Genomic DNA, 14695 nt, shown 5'->3' with positions numbered 1-14695 from the left:
AGATGGGGCACAGGTGAAATTTTTGAGTGGCAGAAAGAGGAAGGCAAGAGACCACTGAGAAAGGCAACAGCTTTTGGGGGTACTGGGGGATGAAAAGCTGGACATGACCCAGCAATGTGCACTCGCAGCCCAGAAAGCCAACCATATCCTGGACTGCATCAAGAGAAGTGTGGCCAGCAGGTTGAGGGAGGTGATTCTCCCCCTCTACTCCGCTCTCATGAGACCCCACCTGCAGTACTGTGTCCAGCTCTGGGGCCCTCAACATAAGAAGGACATGGACCTGCTCGAGTGGGTCCAGAGGAGGCCACGAAGATGATCAGGGGGCTGCAGCACCTCCCCTACGAGGACAGGCTGAGAGAGTTGGGGTTGTTCAGCCTGGAGAAGAGAAGGCTCTGGGGGAGGCCTTGTAGTGGCCTTCCAGTACTTGAAGGGCACCTACAGAAAAGGTGGGGACAAACATTTTAGCTGGGCCTGTTGTGATGGGACAAGGGGTAATGGTTTTAAACTGAAAGACGGTAGATTTAGACTAGATGTAAGGAAGAAATCTTTTACGGTGAGGGTGGTGAAACACTGGAACAAGTTTCCCAGAGAGGTGGTAGATGCCTCATCCCTGGAAACATTCAAGGTCAGGTTGGACGGGGCTTTGAGCAACCTGATCTAGTTGAAGATGTCCCTGCTCACTGCAGGGGTGTTGGACTAGATGACCTTTAAAGGTCCGTTCCAACCCAAACCATTCTATGATTCTATGATCATCGTAACCTTCTGTTTCTCATAAGTCTTGCATACTTTTAACATTACATCTATGTGGCTGTCCTTGATCCATCTTCCATGTGTAATTGTTTAGAATGCAGTCACACAGAAAACTATTTTCAGGATAACTTCCAAAATGCAGATCTCCAAACAAAACGTTCTGCAGTTTGACCCATTCAAGAGATCCACCCCTGTTATGTGGTAGTAATGCTAAGTAGTGACAGGAGAGGTTCTTGCCATATTATATACTTGCAAGAAAGTGTTTGATTAACACAACTAAACCTTTCCTGTAAGGCCTAGATTTTCAGGAATTAATCTTTCAGTATTAAAACACTATTTCCTCATTGGATTAAATTGGTAGAGACAAGACTGAATAACAGATGTATCCACTCTCTCCTTTCCCTTCTCTCCCAAGAACCTGAATGAGGAAAACGTCTTGGAAGGTTTTCTCCTGTATCAGGACAAAACCAAAAACAAAAGAAAAAATGTTTTTTCCCCTCCCCAAAAAGGGAAAGAGCTGTTCAACTCCAGAGTAGCTTATAACCTGATGTATCATCACAACATTCTTGTACTTCTTAAACACTAAAGAAAGTACCTAGTTTTGTCGGTGCTCATCCCATACTGGTGCCAGGATTTCTACTTCCAAAACTCTAACAAGGTATTCTTGTATTGTTTGTTTCTTGCCTGAAATTAAAAACTGTGAAAAGCATCCATTTTAAGTGAAAGCCACCTCAGTTATTGAACAATAATATGCCACCTTTTATAGAGTTTTCCTGTCACTTAAAAAGAACACAGAGCTAGCAGGAAGAAAAACAAAAGGACAGCCATGAACAGCAGCTTTTATCATTTGAGGAGGCTGAATCACTGGAATTCTCTTCTAGTTCTTTTTCTTTATGTGTGTGTGAAAACCGCTGACCTGATAGAATCCATTTTTCCTGCTTTACGTGCACGTTGACACAAACTAGGTGGTTTGAGAAAGACATGGTCCTCCTGCAAATGATGGGTTGGCTTGCTGACAGCCTGGGAGAAAGTTTCCAGTCTGCAACACAACCTGCAGATGCAGCCCTGACTCCTCCATGACACTGCTGTGGTGGTGGAGCCCCTGCATGAACTGCAAATTCACACACTGTCCAAGTTCAGTTCTCTGCACCAGAGACTCTTCTGTGGCTACTTAGGCTATTGCATCCCTGTACAGCCACAGCACGAGACCTAAATACCAGCGAGAATATTAACCACCCTCCCTTTAGTATAAGCAAATTTCACCTAAGGTGAAATCCTCTTTTTAAAAAAAAGAACAAAGGAAAAAATTACTTGCCACTACAGTCAGCCTTTTCTTTTTTCCATCGTGATTGCCCTGTAAGAACAGCATGTTTTCCTTTTGCTCTGGTATTCTGCTGTGAGCACATAAGTACACACTCAAGGTCCTTAATGCTACATCATCCATAAGAGGAAGCACTAAACCTAGAAAATCTTTAAAAGGTTGGTCTCAGCCCTGCTGCTGAACAAACAAAGCTAATAGATGTGCCTCATTTATTCCCTCATCTGTTTGCTCCATCATTTGTTTTCTTTTCTTACACATATCCTTGTAGACAGGTTGATTTGTGTAACTACACACAGGTCAATGTCTGAATAGCTCACTTAGAAGCACCAGCAACACAGAAAGAGAAAATGGGATGATGACATACTGCTTTTAAAGCATAACAAAACTCCTATCAACATCAGCAGTCTGGTGTACAGACTGAGGTCAGAGTAAACCCTTTGTGCTGTAACTGAGTAGTTGTGGAGATGCTGTATTCTCCACCTTATTGTGAGAGATCAAACCACCAAGAAGGGGGGAAACATCTTCTGTGAGGTCACCATTACTTCTGCCTTTTGCTATTCTTCCTTTCATTCTCTGTTGCTTCACTGATTTGCATGTCTCCACCTTTCTTCCCTTTGCACTTCTACCCCATAGCAACTCTGCCTCCATACATCCTACTTTTGCCTCCTCCCACATCGAGAAGCTGCATAATAGTGCAGGCTGAACTTTAGAAGGGAAAATTGCAAAGACAAAGGGTCATTAGCTGATGTAGACTGGTAGTGAGCTTTCTAGCACTATAGGCTATGAGCCAAAGTAGGGAGAAAAGAAACAGAGACTAAGCACACGTGGAATAAAATAAGTTAAGAAAGTTTTAAAGTAGAGAGCTGAAAGTTATACAAGGTGATCTTTCACCTAGGATTGTCTGCTCAACAGACCTGACAGTACACGCTCAGGCTAGTTAGATCCTCCACAACCACATGCTAGCAAGGAAATAAATCAATGATTACTGTATCATGAGAAGGGCTTGTTGTGACATGTCATTCATCTGCCACTAAATCTGTGTTCACAAAGAGGTTCCTATCTTCAGGCACACAAATTCCCATTTTTTCAGAGAAAGTTCCTGAAGGAATAATAAAGTTTGTCTCCAGGGGGCTAGCTAACTATTCATATCTCTAATAAGTGTGGAGTTTTACAAGGTATATGTATTGAATGTTTTATTGAACATTTGAAACATGGACTACAGCAATTAAGATGAAAGTTCAACAGACATGTTAAATAAAAAGAAACTTAAGTGCTTTTGAGCTCCTGGAACTTGGTTGCCAAATCACATCTGGGGATCCCTATATAACTCCCATTGTGCCTCCAAGGAAAAATTATCTTCTCCAAAGCATTGCCATTAGACTTTCATATCAACACCCAAATCAGAACAGGTAGAGAAGAGTGGAGGTCACCCTTTTCCTAGCCACCATTTTAAGTTGGTTTCACTTGGTTATATTTCCTACACCGTTGGATGCTTTGAGGTTCGTACTTTAGTTTGCACTCGTCAGTGTCACGAGTAAATCTAGATCAGATTTTGCAGAATTGGAGTCCACCATAGACGGATATTCAGGTGAGGTGCCCTCCTCCAGAGGGTAAACAGAGACATGTTTCCAAGTCCTAGTTGTTATTAAATAATGGTCATTAGCAGTCTAATCCTGAGACAAGGTGAATATCAGTGAATTGAGTAGGAAAAAGATATTGCCAAGTTTGTGGGTGATATTTCAGGACATGTAAGCACTGTTACTCAGCCCCTAATTAGGAGCAGCTTTCAACACAGTAAGTACAGTTCTTTTCCTGAAACAGTGAGACAAGCATTTAAGCATGGGATCCTCCATCTAGGCAGCTAGTAAACACTTCATTTTCTCTCCATCCTTCCAAAAGGTAAATTTGTTATTCTTTTACCATATCCTCTTACTCAACTGCTGTGACATATTATGCTACTGTTAAATGTTCAGGTATGTTCTCCATAAAGTTCAAGATTAATTAGACCAAAAGGTTCATCCATTCACACCACAAGCCTGTTTAATTTTTACATACAAAGCAGAGCCCATTTTTTGCATTCAGGATCCCTGCTATGAACTATTTGTCATAGGAAACACCAGTCACATTGGCTACATCATCTAACAGTCAACCTCTGCAAGCAGAATTAACTAAAATAATGGAAGACTACATTCTTTAAATCTGTAATAAACCTCTTTAAAAATAAAAACTATTTATCTTTAATATATTAAATAACAGTTGTCAAACATCCAGCCAAGTATTAGAAGTTATTTCTCTAAAAAAAGATGCAAGAAAAAAAGGCAGTATGGCATGTATTACAAGGGCGCTACATAATTATTATTTCTAAATACCTCAAAACAGTAAAACAAATGATACAGCAAAGAAAACATGAGAGGACGTATAGTCATCTTACTCACTGCAACATATAATAATTTTGCAGATAATAAATTAGAGGCCCTAAGTAAAACCCTAAGTCTGCTTTTGCTTCTTAAGATAGTTTTATAAAAGGGAATTGGGATTAAAACTTACTGGTATAGGAAAAAAATACATCATGTGATATAACAATGAAAGTCTCCAAGAAGTTGAATTAACTTACTAAAGTTTCAGTGTAACAAAACATCCCACTTAGAAAATAGATTTATTTAATGAAGTGGGTTTTTCGTTTCTTCTCTCTTTTCATTTTCATTCCAGCTGTGGTTGCCATTTTGGGGAACAAGAAAGTGTCTGCCTCAGATGTTTCCCTTGAGTTATCAGGAAGTACCAAAGATGAGGCAACAGCTTTCCCAGAAATAAAATCTCAAAACTTACCACATGTTCATGGAGGTGTTCTTATTTTTCTTAATATAGGAGTTGGGGTGTAAAGTCTTTTAAAGAAGAGAATAAGCCTTTTGAGTGGGCAAGAGTTGAAGGCTGTAAGGAAGCTAAGTTAACCATTTGTAACTGAAGTGGAGAGGCTAGTAAAGTTTATATATGTGAAGTCTTTTTTGTATATGCGTAAATCAGAAGTGTTGTTGCTTAATACTCACTCTTCATTAACACAGGCACTCTTGTCAGTCCTGCTGATAGTGAGAGTACAGTTTAAAAATGAAAATAAAATTTTTGTTTTCCTTCAGTTTTGTTGTTCTGCTTTCTCATCTTTACTGTCTTCTGTTCTATGAACCCTTCCGCACTGTAATGCAGTACAGATGAAGCCACCTTAAGGAAACCAATGAAATCTCTTCTGTAGGGTAAACTGGGAAAGACCTGAAGTTACTCATATTTTTTTTTAATAAACTTGCACACAGAAATAAGCATAGTGAAATGCAATGGGCATACAATGAAAGGATAACTGAACTGGGCAAGTGAAGTGTTATTAAGCCCTGGGGTCTGTAATGTGCTGTAACTCCATTCTAGAAGCATCTATTTTGTAATTAACTCTTGCAGAGCTCCAGCAGGAAGAATAGAGTGAGTGTCCCAGATGTGCTAACCAACTGATACATGGATCTGCTCCCACTAGTGCATGTTTCAAATACCGGTAGCTATCTGCATCTGAGGTAGCTTCTTTGCTGGTGGGAACTGCTGGAAGTTTACGGGAAATCCTTTTGCACACATGATAGGAGATAGCTGCTCACAAAAGGTCTATTTGGGAAGTGTCTGGAGTCCTAGGCAGTGACTGAGGCACAATATTTAAAGTAGGGATTAGATAAACCTAACCCAATGTTAAACCAGTGGTAAAAATGCCATGTTCTCCTCTTTCAGAATATTTTCAGATCCTATCTGTTTCTAAAGAGTTATTTGGGGAAACTATCCATTCTCTCTGACAAAATAGATAGTTTCCCCAAATAGTTGCCCTAAAGGCAAAGTTTGGGGCGCAGTTACATGTCCTCTAGTTTATTCTCCATCTTATTCAGACAACTGTAGTAAAAATACCTGCCTGAGGCTGCCTTCCAAGGGTCTGGTATTGTGCAACAAGGAAGAGGGATTGCTGGGACTCCCTTTCAGTGGAGCTGGGGTTTCCCACCCTGCCAGAGGCTGCTTATTGTTGTCTCCTTGTACCAGAGATCCCATGTGCATCTCTTTCCCCCTCAACTACCCCATCGATCCACTGAATCTCTTTTGTCCCCCAACACTATAATTCAATTTTCCTTCATGGAAGGAAACACATCAGAGAGCCAGTGAAGTGCTTTGTAAGAGCCGAGTGGGGAATAATGCTCTTGGGAGGGGTAACGACTTCAGTCAAATATTCTTTGATCTGTAGGTTATTATAAAACTAGATGAAGTTCTCAGCTCTGCTAACCCACATACAAGAAGGTAAGCTCTCAGTCTCTTTTTCTCAAATTCTCATTTGGCTTTTTTTCTAGTTTTCAACATAGTCAGCATGTTTTTGTTTGTCTTCATCAGGAACATTCCCCCAAATTTCAGAGTTCACCTCGAGCGCTGAGTGCTGGACTGGTGTAAACAGGAGGTGAAAAAGACTTAACTACCAGAGGAGTGGATTTATCAGTCATAGACACAAATAGAAATATAGGAAGGGCTTGGGAGTAGAGCAGATTATTTATCATGAAGCAGTATAATCTCTGACATATTTTTTCTCATATCCTCTAATTTTGTATCATCTTTCTTTACTGATATCTTGACTCTTACTTCCAGTCTATGTGTGATACCAGCCTCAGTTACCTAGCTCTTGCATGCTTAGATGAGGACATCCATTCTTCCTCTCATGTCTTTTATTTTTTTCTAAACCATGATTATTTTTTGTTCATCTAGCTTGGACTTTTCCCTGTTGGTTCACATGCTTCTTGAAATGAGGTACCAACACATACTGCGCTTGCTGCAAGTTGCCATGTCAATTGTTTTGTCTTACCTGTGATACTCATGATCTGGATCCTTTAAAAGGCTTTGCTTTTTCATAACAATATGACATGGCTGACTCACAATCAGTTTGTGATTCACTGTATGCCCTGATTCTTTCTGAAGAATGTTTCCAATAAATTTACTCCCTTATCTTGTGATTATAAGTGGGAATAAATTATTATATGTGCTGATTTCTAATCCTATTTATTGCAACAGCTTGTCAAGATAATCTTGAACTATAAATTCTCCCTCAAAGTGCTTGCAACTCTTTCCAGCTTAGTATTTCCCACAAGTTTAATAAGTATACTCTTGCATATAATTAATGAACAGACTGAGGACAGATGCCTGCATAACCTAATTTTGATATGCTTTTACAGTTTGGTAGTGACCAGCTGCTCTGCATATGCCGTGGTTACATAAGTATGCTATAATAATGGCTTTTCTATCTAGCACAGCACTATCCGATCAGCACATTTTCTGCTGGCTTGATTGTAAGGTGTAATGTGAGAGGATACCAAAATTCACGAATGCCAAGATAAGTCAGCTATCACTTCTTCTCATGTATGTGGCCTGCTCTCACTGAGAGAAAATAAGTTACTATATTCGGCTGGCATTGTAAACCATTCCTTACAGTAATGATGCGTTTGCAGAATGTCCTTCTTCTAGCCCCTTAATTGTGTCTTACTTTCTGCTTTGGCATTGTTTGATTTTTTGACGATATTACTTTCTGTTTGGTAATTTGATTTTGGTTTGGGTTTTTTGGCATGGCTCTTTTTGCATTTTGGGGTCAATGTCGCTGTTTCACCAAGTTGATTTTTCTGCACTTTACTATTCTTTGGATTGGGATGGTTTGGGCACATGTAACCTATGATTTTTTCAGAATTATTTTTGCTTTTTACTTTCTTCCCATGAAATCTTATCTAGCAATGTGGAGAGTTTCAGACATGTTTTATTAAAGTCCATTGTCTTTCTTTATCTCTCTTGTAATTTCATGAACATTTCTGCAATTTCTTTGCTACTTTTTTTCACTCAGCTAGATTTTCTCAGATTCAAAGCTAGAGAGCCTTCCCTATAGGATGTCTTACATCTTCTATATCAACAGAATCTCTCTCAAACTTTCTACCTGTTAGCCAGCTTTCTCCCACTGTACCCATTTACCAGCAGATATCTGTTAATTTGAGTAGTGAACTTGGTGGTAATGAAGGATCTTAGTGTGATTTTATTTGAAATCCTCCCCTTAAAATTATATCCCCTGAATCTTCCTTATGCAGTGCTCTATAGTAAAGTAGTGGGATCTTTCCTCTGCTTTCTCTTCACGTCCATTTTGTTGCAGTTATTTGAGCAGATCTCCTGATGAGTTCTGGACTTCAGGACAGGCACTCATGTTCTCAATGTGTACATCATGGTTTCCCGTCATTCTTCAGTATGCAATGTTCTATATCTATATATGTGTCTTGCAAACTACCCTACCATGCTTGCTATGCTAATGAAATTTTAGTGCATAAGCAGAGCTTGTCCTGCTTATTTGCTCAGTAGTATACAATCATCCAGGATGGTCAGCAGCTGGACTCTCTGTTTTTATTTGATTAGTCAGCTAAAAGGCAATAGAGTGACAAAGTAGTTGTGCCTTATAGCACTAATGTACCATCCGTGTAGCGTGGCAGTTCCTGGGATCAGTGGGAAGGTTCACTTGTTTAGCTTCTGCTGACACCTACTGCCAGAGCTGGAGGCAGCAAAATAACACAGAAGGCGGCTTTGATGCTCTCCCCCATGATTCATGGTATGTAGCTTTGGGTTCGGACTACTTAGAGATAAATACCATTGATAATTTTATGGAAATAAGAGTAGTACAGATCAGAAATGGCAAAGTCTCCAGGAGCAATTTGGGTTTTTTTGCTGCTGTTTTCCTTGTAAAATTAGTGAAGGACAAGAGTTAATTAAAAGTCACTATGCATTTTCCATGATAGAAGCTAATGAGTTTATGGCTAGAAGTAAATACTTCTCAAAGGGAAAAAAGATGCAACTTTTTTTTTTTTTTTAAATAGATGATACATCTTCATTGTTACTGAGAATGGTTTTACATCAGATTTAAGAAAAAGCTTCTCCTCAAAGCAATTCATGCCCAGTAGTAGGGACTTGTTTCTTTGTTTTTGCAAACCTCCTTTTCACTTATTTTAATACGCAGAAATCACATCCAGGACAAGGAAGTGTGGTAGAATATCCCACTTACTGGAAGGTTGTTAGGTTTAGTGAACTGCAGTGAATTCATGCACACAAGAGCTGTAGTTTAGACCTTTTATAGGTGTATAAAGGACTAAGAACCTTCTGAGCTATCAGAAAACTAGAAACTATTATAACACCTGACTACAGGTGGTAAGGGTGTTTGTGCATTTTGGAAGATGGGATATTATGCTCAGTTGCTACAGGACAGGGCAACAAACCTGTTTGAAGGGTTCATCTAGTTTATATTTGAACTGCAATAATATCTAGGTTAAAACCCTCAGGAGAAAATCTGAGGATAGAGTCGCTTTGTTTGTTTTTCTTTTTTTCAGCCCGTTGATCCACTCCCACCATTTCATATTTGTGTACCAGGTTGTCTCCTGTGTCTTCAACTCTGAAAAATACGGCTCGCAACCTGTCAAATACTCCCAAGTTTAAGCATAATCACAAGCCAGGCATCACTGCTCTGTGTTCTCTGTAAGGAGCTTTCATTGAACCTTCCAACCCAAACCATTCTATGATTCTATGATTGTCTTTTTCACGCATTTACATCCTTGACTTGGTAATTCTTCTGTACTGTTCATTCTTCTCTACTAAACTGGATATTTGCAGCAAGAATTTCACTAACAACCAAACAGTAAATTGGATGCTTAAATATATGTGAATGTCATATGGATTTAAGCAAACCTTTCACAGCTGCCGAGATCAGTGACTGCACATAAGCCGTGAACATACAAATCAATACAGCAGTGAATGTGCTAGTTGCTCAACCTATTTTATTTTGAGGCATTTATCTTTTAGTGTAATGGGATTGTACCATTCCTTCAATTTGTATTTGACAGAGCACTATGGAAAGCAGATAAATATTCACAGTAATTGCCATTGAGAATTCCATATAATCAGGTTACACATCTAAGCTAATAACACTTACATTCTCCTATCTTTTAATGGTCTACTGCCCTAAAGATTGATTTTCTATTGGCAATTGCTGGACACTGAGAGCCCCAGTGAATCCATTTTGTTTGCCAGTTGTGCTGGATCAACTGTCAAAGAGATATTCAGGATAAAAAATGTGGGGCCTTTATTTTGCAGAGGAGTTTGCATGTGAAATCAATTTAATTTGCTTGCGAGACAGGGCCTCAGAACCAGATTTTGAGCCAAAAAATAAAAGGAAAACATAGGTAAAAAAAAGCAGTGTGCCCATTGAGCAGCTTGTCTTGGATGCTGAGATTGTCCCTGCATGGGAGTCAGCTGTAGAGCTATTCTTACCAGACAAGGCTGTACCTGAACAAACATTGGGAACATTGACTGCAGCAGCAAAACCTCTGAGCAGGTTGTTTGAATAGTTGTAATTAGTATTGGAACCTCTGCCCAGTATTTCCCTTTTCATGTTGTTTTCCTAATGTGTTTGTGTTTTGCTAATATACATCCCACGTTTTGAGCAGCCCAAATTTGGTCTCGTGTGTAGGAATGACATCAGTGTTAACAAAGTGTGTCTATTAGTGGTGTGAAATGCAAAACCTGTTGCAATGGCAGCAGTTCAAGCTCTGAGTACGTGAAAGCAGTGAAGGAAAACAGTTTTTCATTTTGGAGATGATTGGAAGGCAGTAGAAGAGGATATGGAAGTTATTCAGTTGGACATATCCCAGACAAGAGTCACCAGTCCAGGTCCTCAAAATAAGCCAGATGCTGTTTTCTAACCACCATCGACTAACTACTAATTAACCCAAAGGTTTATGAAAGCTGAACTGAAGTTGCTCAGTGGTGATTCCTGTCCTTCCAGAACAGTGTGCTGGGCTGTGTGCTGCCTCTGAGAACAAGGTTGCAAGGAGGCCTGTGACCAACACCCCTTCAGCGTACCGCAGTAAGCGTGGTGGTTAGTGTTCGGGCTTTTAATAACACCCACTCAAGTGAAGGGCAACAAAATATATGCAGTTCAGCAGCAGTTTGGAAGTGAGTGCAGAATTGGTTTAATAATAGTGATAAATACAAGAGTCCACACTGCATGGAACTTGAAGCTGCTCTGTGTGATGAAGCACATACTGTTGTTGTCTCTTTGTAGATAGTTGGTGCTACTAATAGTACTTATGATATCGTAAGTGCTATCCAGTTGGGGGCCTATCCGTGCTTTTTGGACACTAGGGTGTCATATCTAAGTAGAAAAAGGTTGCATTCATTGCGGGTTGTGATGATATTGCTGTCTTCTCTCTAGCTCACACTTGTGTTTTCTCTCTCCTCTTTCTCAAGCTTAAGGCTGAAATGTTAGAGTGCTTTTAGGCCCAGGTCAGGCAAAACTGCTAGCCTTGCTGGCTAGGCAGGATCAGCTCTGCCAGGGATTCAGTTAAGATAACACCAGACTTTTAGCTATCCTTTCTCCATAATGCATGGTATGGAGAGCATGCTGAGTTGTAGCTGAAGGCTGATAATAACTTTCACTTCTTGACAAAATAGAGCATCTTCTAGTTTATCATGATCTGGTCTTTGGCACACTGCACAAGCCTTTTGTTTCTGTTTAGCTGGAAACTTCTGTCATTGCTTTTCCAAAGAAGCAAGTCCTTCTGAGTAATAATTGCTTTCACTTGGGAATGACCCATTTCCTGAGGGTGAATGACAAAGATGAGAGGGAATAGCACTGGGTGAAGATCAAACTTAAAATTTTAGATCTTGCATCCTGGCCCTAAAATGAATGCCTGGTATTTTGCCTGGCAGTGCTCGGTTCTCATCAACAAAGCGGCATGGGTTCAGATACATGCTGTTGCTAGCAATCAGTCATTCTTCTGACCCATTATAAATAGATTTAATTTTGTCATCAGTGTGATCTTCAAGTATGTGATAGATTTGAAAGTAATCCTACTTACCTGACTGTGATGTTGCTGTTCGCATTGCCTGTGAAAGTAGTGTGGTTACTGCTGTGATCTCTGGTAGGACTCATTGCTGTACTTCTGCAGGGTATCTACTAACAAGGCAGACACTGTATTTCCTGAATTTTCCTTTAAGGCTGCTTCAAAGTTTAGTTACTTCCACGACCAGTGTTGAGTGATATAACACAGAACTTCCTTATCCTGTTTGCCAGATACAGTGTATAAAGCTTGTAAACAAATATGCATGTAATTTGCATAAATTATTAGCTTGCCAGAGAATTGTGATTTTTATCAAAGATTCTGTAATGAAAGTTTATTGTTGCAGAAATTGCTTGGCCAATCAATCATGATTGTCTGCATATAGCTGGAATACTTACATATGTCATTCATTGAAAACATTCATGTTGATTAGGGTCAAGTAACCATAAAAGATAGATTCCTCTATTGAATATCATTTATCAGTAAAATTAATGTAGGGAATAGGAAGGAGAAACGCTTTTCACTTTACAGTTATAGTTTATGCTTTCCTAAAAACATCTGGCTAGAGAAGTAAACAAAACATCAAAATTTCTGTCAGCTTTGACAGTAAAAGCTGAGTATTTCACCAGGGTGCTACCTATTATTTACTACAAAGTACTGTTAAACAATGACAGAAGTGTTTATTTCCCATATGTGAAAAAATAAATTGCTCCAGAGGCCAGCAATGTTACCGAAAAATTCTTTGCCATTCCTTCAGAATGCTGCCTGGGTTAGCACAGGATTGTCACCGTCCGATGCCCTGAATGGTGCCCATTCTCAATAGCGGCCACACAGTTTCACAGAGGACAGAGGCTTCCCATTTGCATTTTTACTGCGTTCCCACTACTTATGAAGAGAAGACTAAGGAATGAATGGGCATAGACTGCTGATTTATCCCCAAGTACAAGGCCCATTGGCAGGATTATGGAGCTGGTGATGCTGCTTACCTTACTGTCATACACATAAAAAAGAATTAGCAGCAGGCAAGAATGAAAATCTGTCTCATAATTTTCACCTTTTCCTCTTCAAACCCATCCCAGGTTTTGAAAGATCAGATAAAAGATTATGCTGTGGAATGCATACATTTGCACACGCACATATGTTTTCTATGCTTGACAAGTTACTGTAACCGAGAGGGAATGAGCACGCACAGCTCCGCTGCCGTCACTGGAAGGTGGCAGTGCTCAGTCTGTCACAGGGCCAGGCCTGGAGCCATTTTTTTCCTTAAGCCTGTGATAAACCACACAAACAGAATTTCTCTGTATGTATTAATCATCTGAGTCTCTATAATTTGTCAGCTGCATAAATTACTTTTCATGGATTAATGAAAACAAACCACGCTCTTTGTATTGGAAAATACAAGCACAATACGTTCTCTATAATTTTTATTCTAATTTTAAATTGTTTGGGTGACTATAGAATAGGTGAGGCCTTGGGATGTAAACGGCAGGTGTTGTTTGGTGGAACCAGGATGACGGAGGAGGGAAGAAGTGGTCATTTTTGCCCTTGCCCTTGTATTTGTAGGGCTGGGTCACTCTGGTACTTGGCAATACCCAGTGATGCGCAACCTTGTCCTCCAGAAGTTCAGCTTTTGTTTTCCTATGTTAAAAGATAAATCTCTATCTGGAAGGGCTTCCAGAGAACTTAAAAAACCCACATGCTGACAGTTACCATCCTTGAGCTCTCCGCATGAACATGCTGCCAGCCCACTGTAATTAGGTTGGAAGTTGTGCACGATTCCCTTTCATTTTTGTGAAGTATAATTTCAGACGGCCACTGGAGATAACGTAAGTGCCAGCTCCATTCCCTCATTATCTCCTTATGTAGCACCAACAGGAGGGATCACTTGCGTTCACAAGTTCTCGCATCTCCTCGTGTCTTGCTTGGTCGCTATCGGCAGCTGGCAGCTGGGGGACACCTCCGTTTAGATAGCTCAGCCTGACGTAGCTGCTCGGGAAGTGAAACCCCACCGAGGGTTTATCAAGCTCCAGAAATCCCGGGGAGGTCAGCGAGCAGGCACAGCGCTGCCGCCGCCGCTGAAGCCCCGTGTTGGCGAGGCCTGGTTACGGCGGCTGGCCCGAGCAGGCGTTCGGGGCCAGAGCCCGCCTGCCCGCTCTGCGGGGGAGCGCTGCGGCGGAGGGAAACCCGCCACGCCCAGGGCGCCCTCGGGGCTCACTCCCAGGCACTCAGACCCCCCCCTGCGCAGCTGCGGCGGGGCGCAGGCCTGAGCCCGGCCGCCATGTCGGGCCCCGGCCACCTGCCGGGCCCCGTTCCGTCGGCCCTTTGGCGGCGGCAACCTGTTGGAGCTCGGCCCAGCAGCGCCGTGAGGAGTCGGGGGCCAAAGCCGGGGGCCAAGGCCCGGCGGCGCCACCCAGCCCCTCGGCTTCAGGCAGTGCGAGCTGCCTCCTCCCCGGGCTGCCTGCCCAGCGGGACAGGTGACACGGCAGGGAGCCTCGCTCCGGCGTTCATGGAGGGGGGCGGGCAGGCAGGCAGGCGGGGGGCGCAGTGCGCATCTCTGGCTGGGGTCTCACCTGAAGGGCAGCGCCCTGCCCCTCCCCCGGCCGCAGGAAGCGCAACAAGCGCCCGCACAGCGCCCTGAGCGCGGCCCCGCCGGCTCCCCTCCCCCGCGGCCCGCCCGGCATCGGACTACACTTCCCAGGAGGGCGGCGGGGCG

This window comes from Strix uralensis, chromosome 1, assembly GCF_047716275.1.
Source record: "Strix uralensis isolate ZFMK-TIS-50842 chromosome 1, bStrUra1, whole genome shotgun sequence".
In the NCBI taxonomy this organism is placed as follows: domain Eukaryota; kingdom Metazoa; phylum Chordata; class Aves; order Strigiformes; family Strigidae; genus Strix; species Strix uralensis.
Note: the sequence above shows the minus strand (reverse complement) of the source record.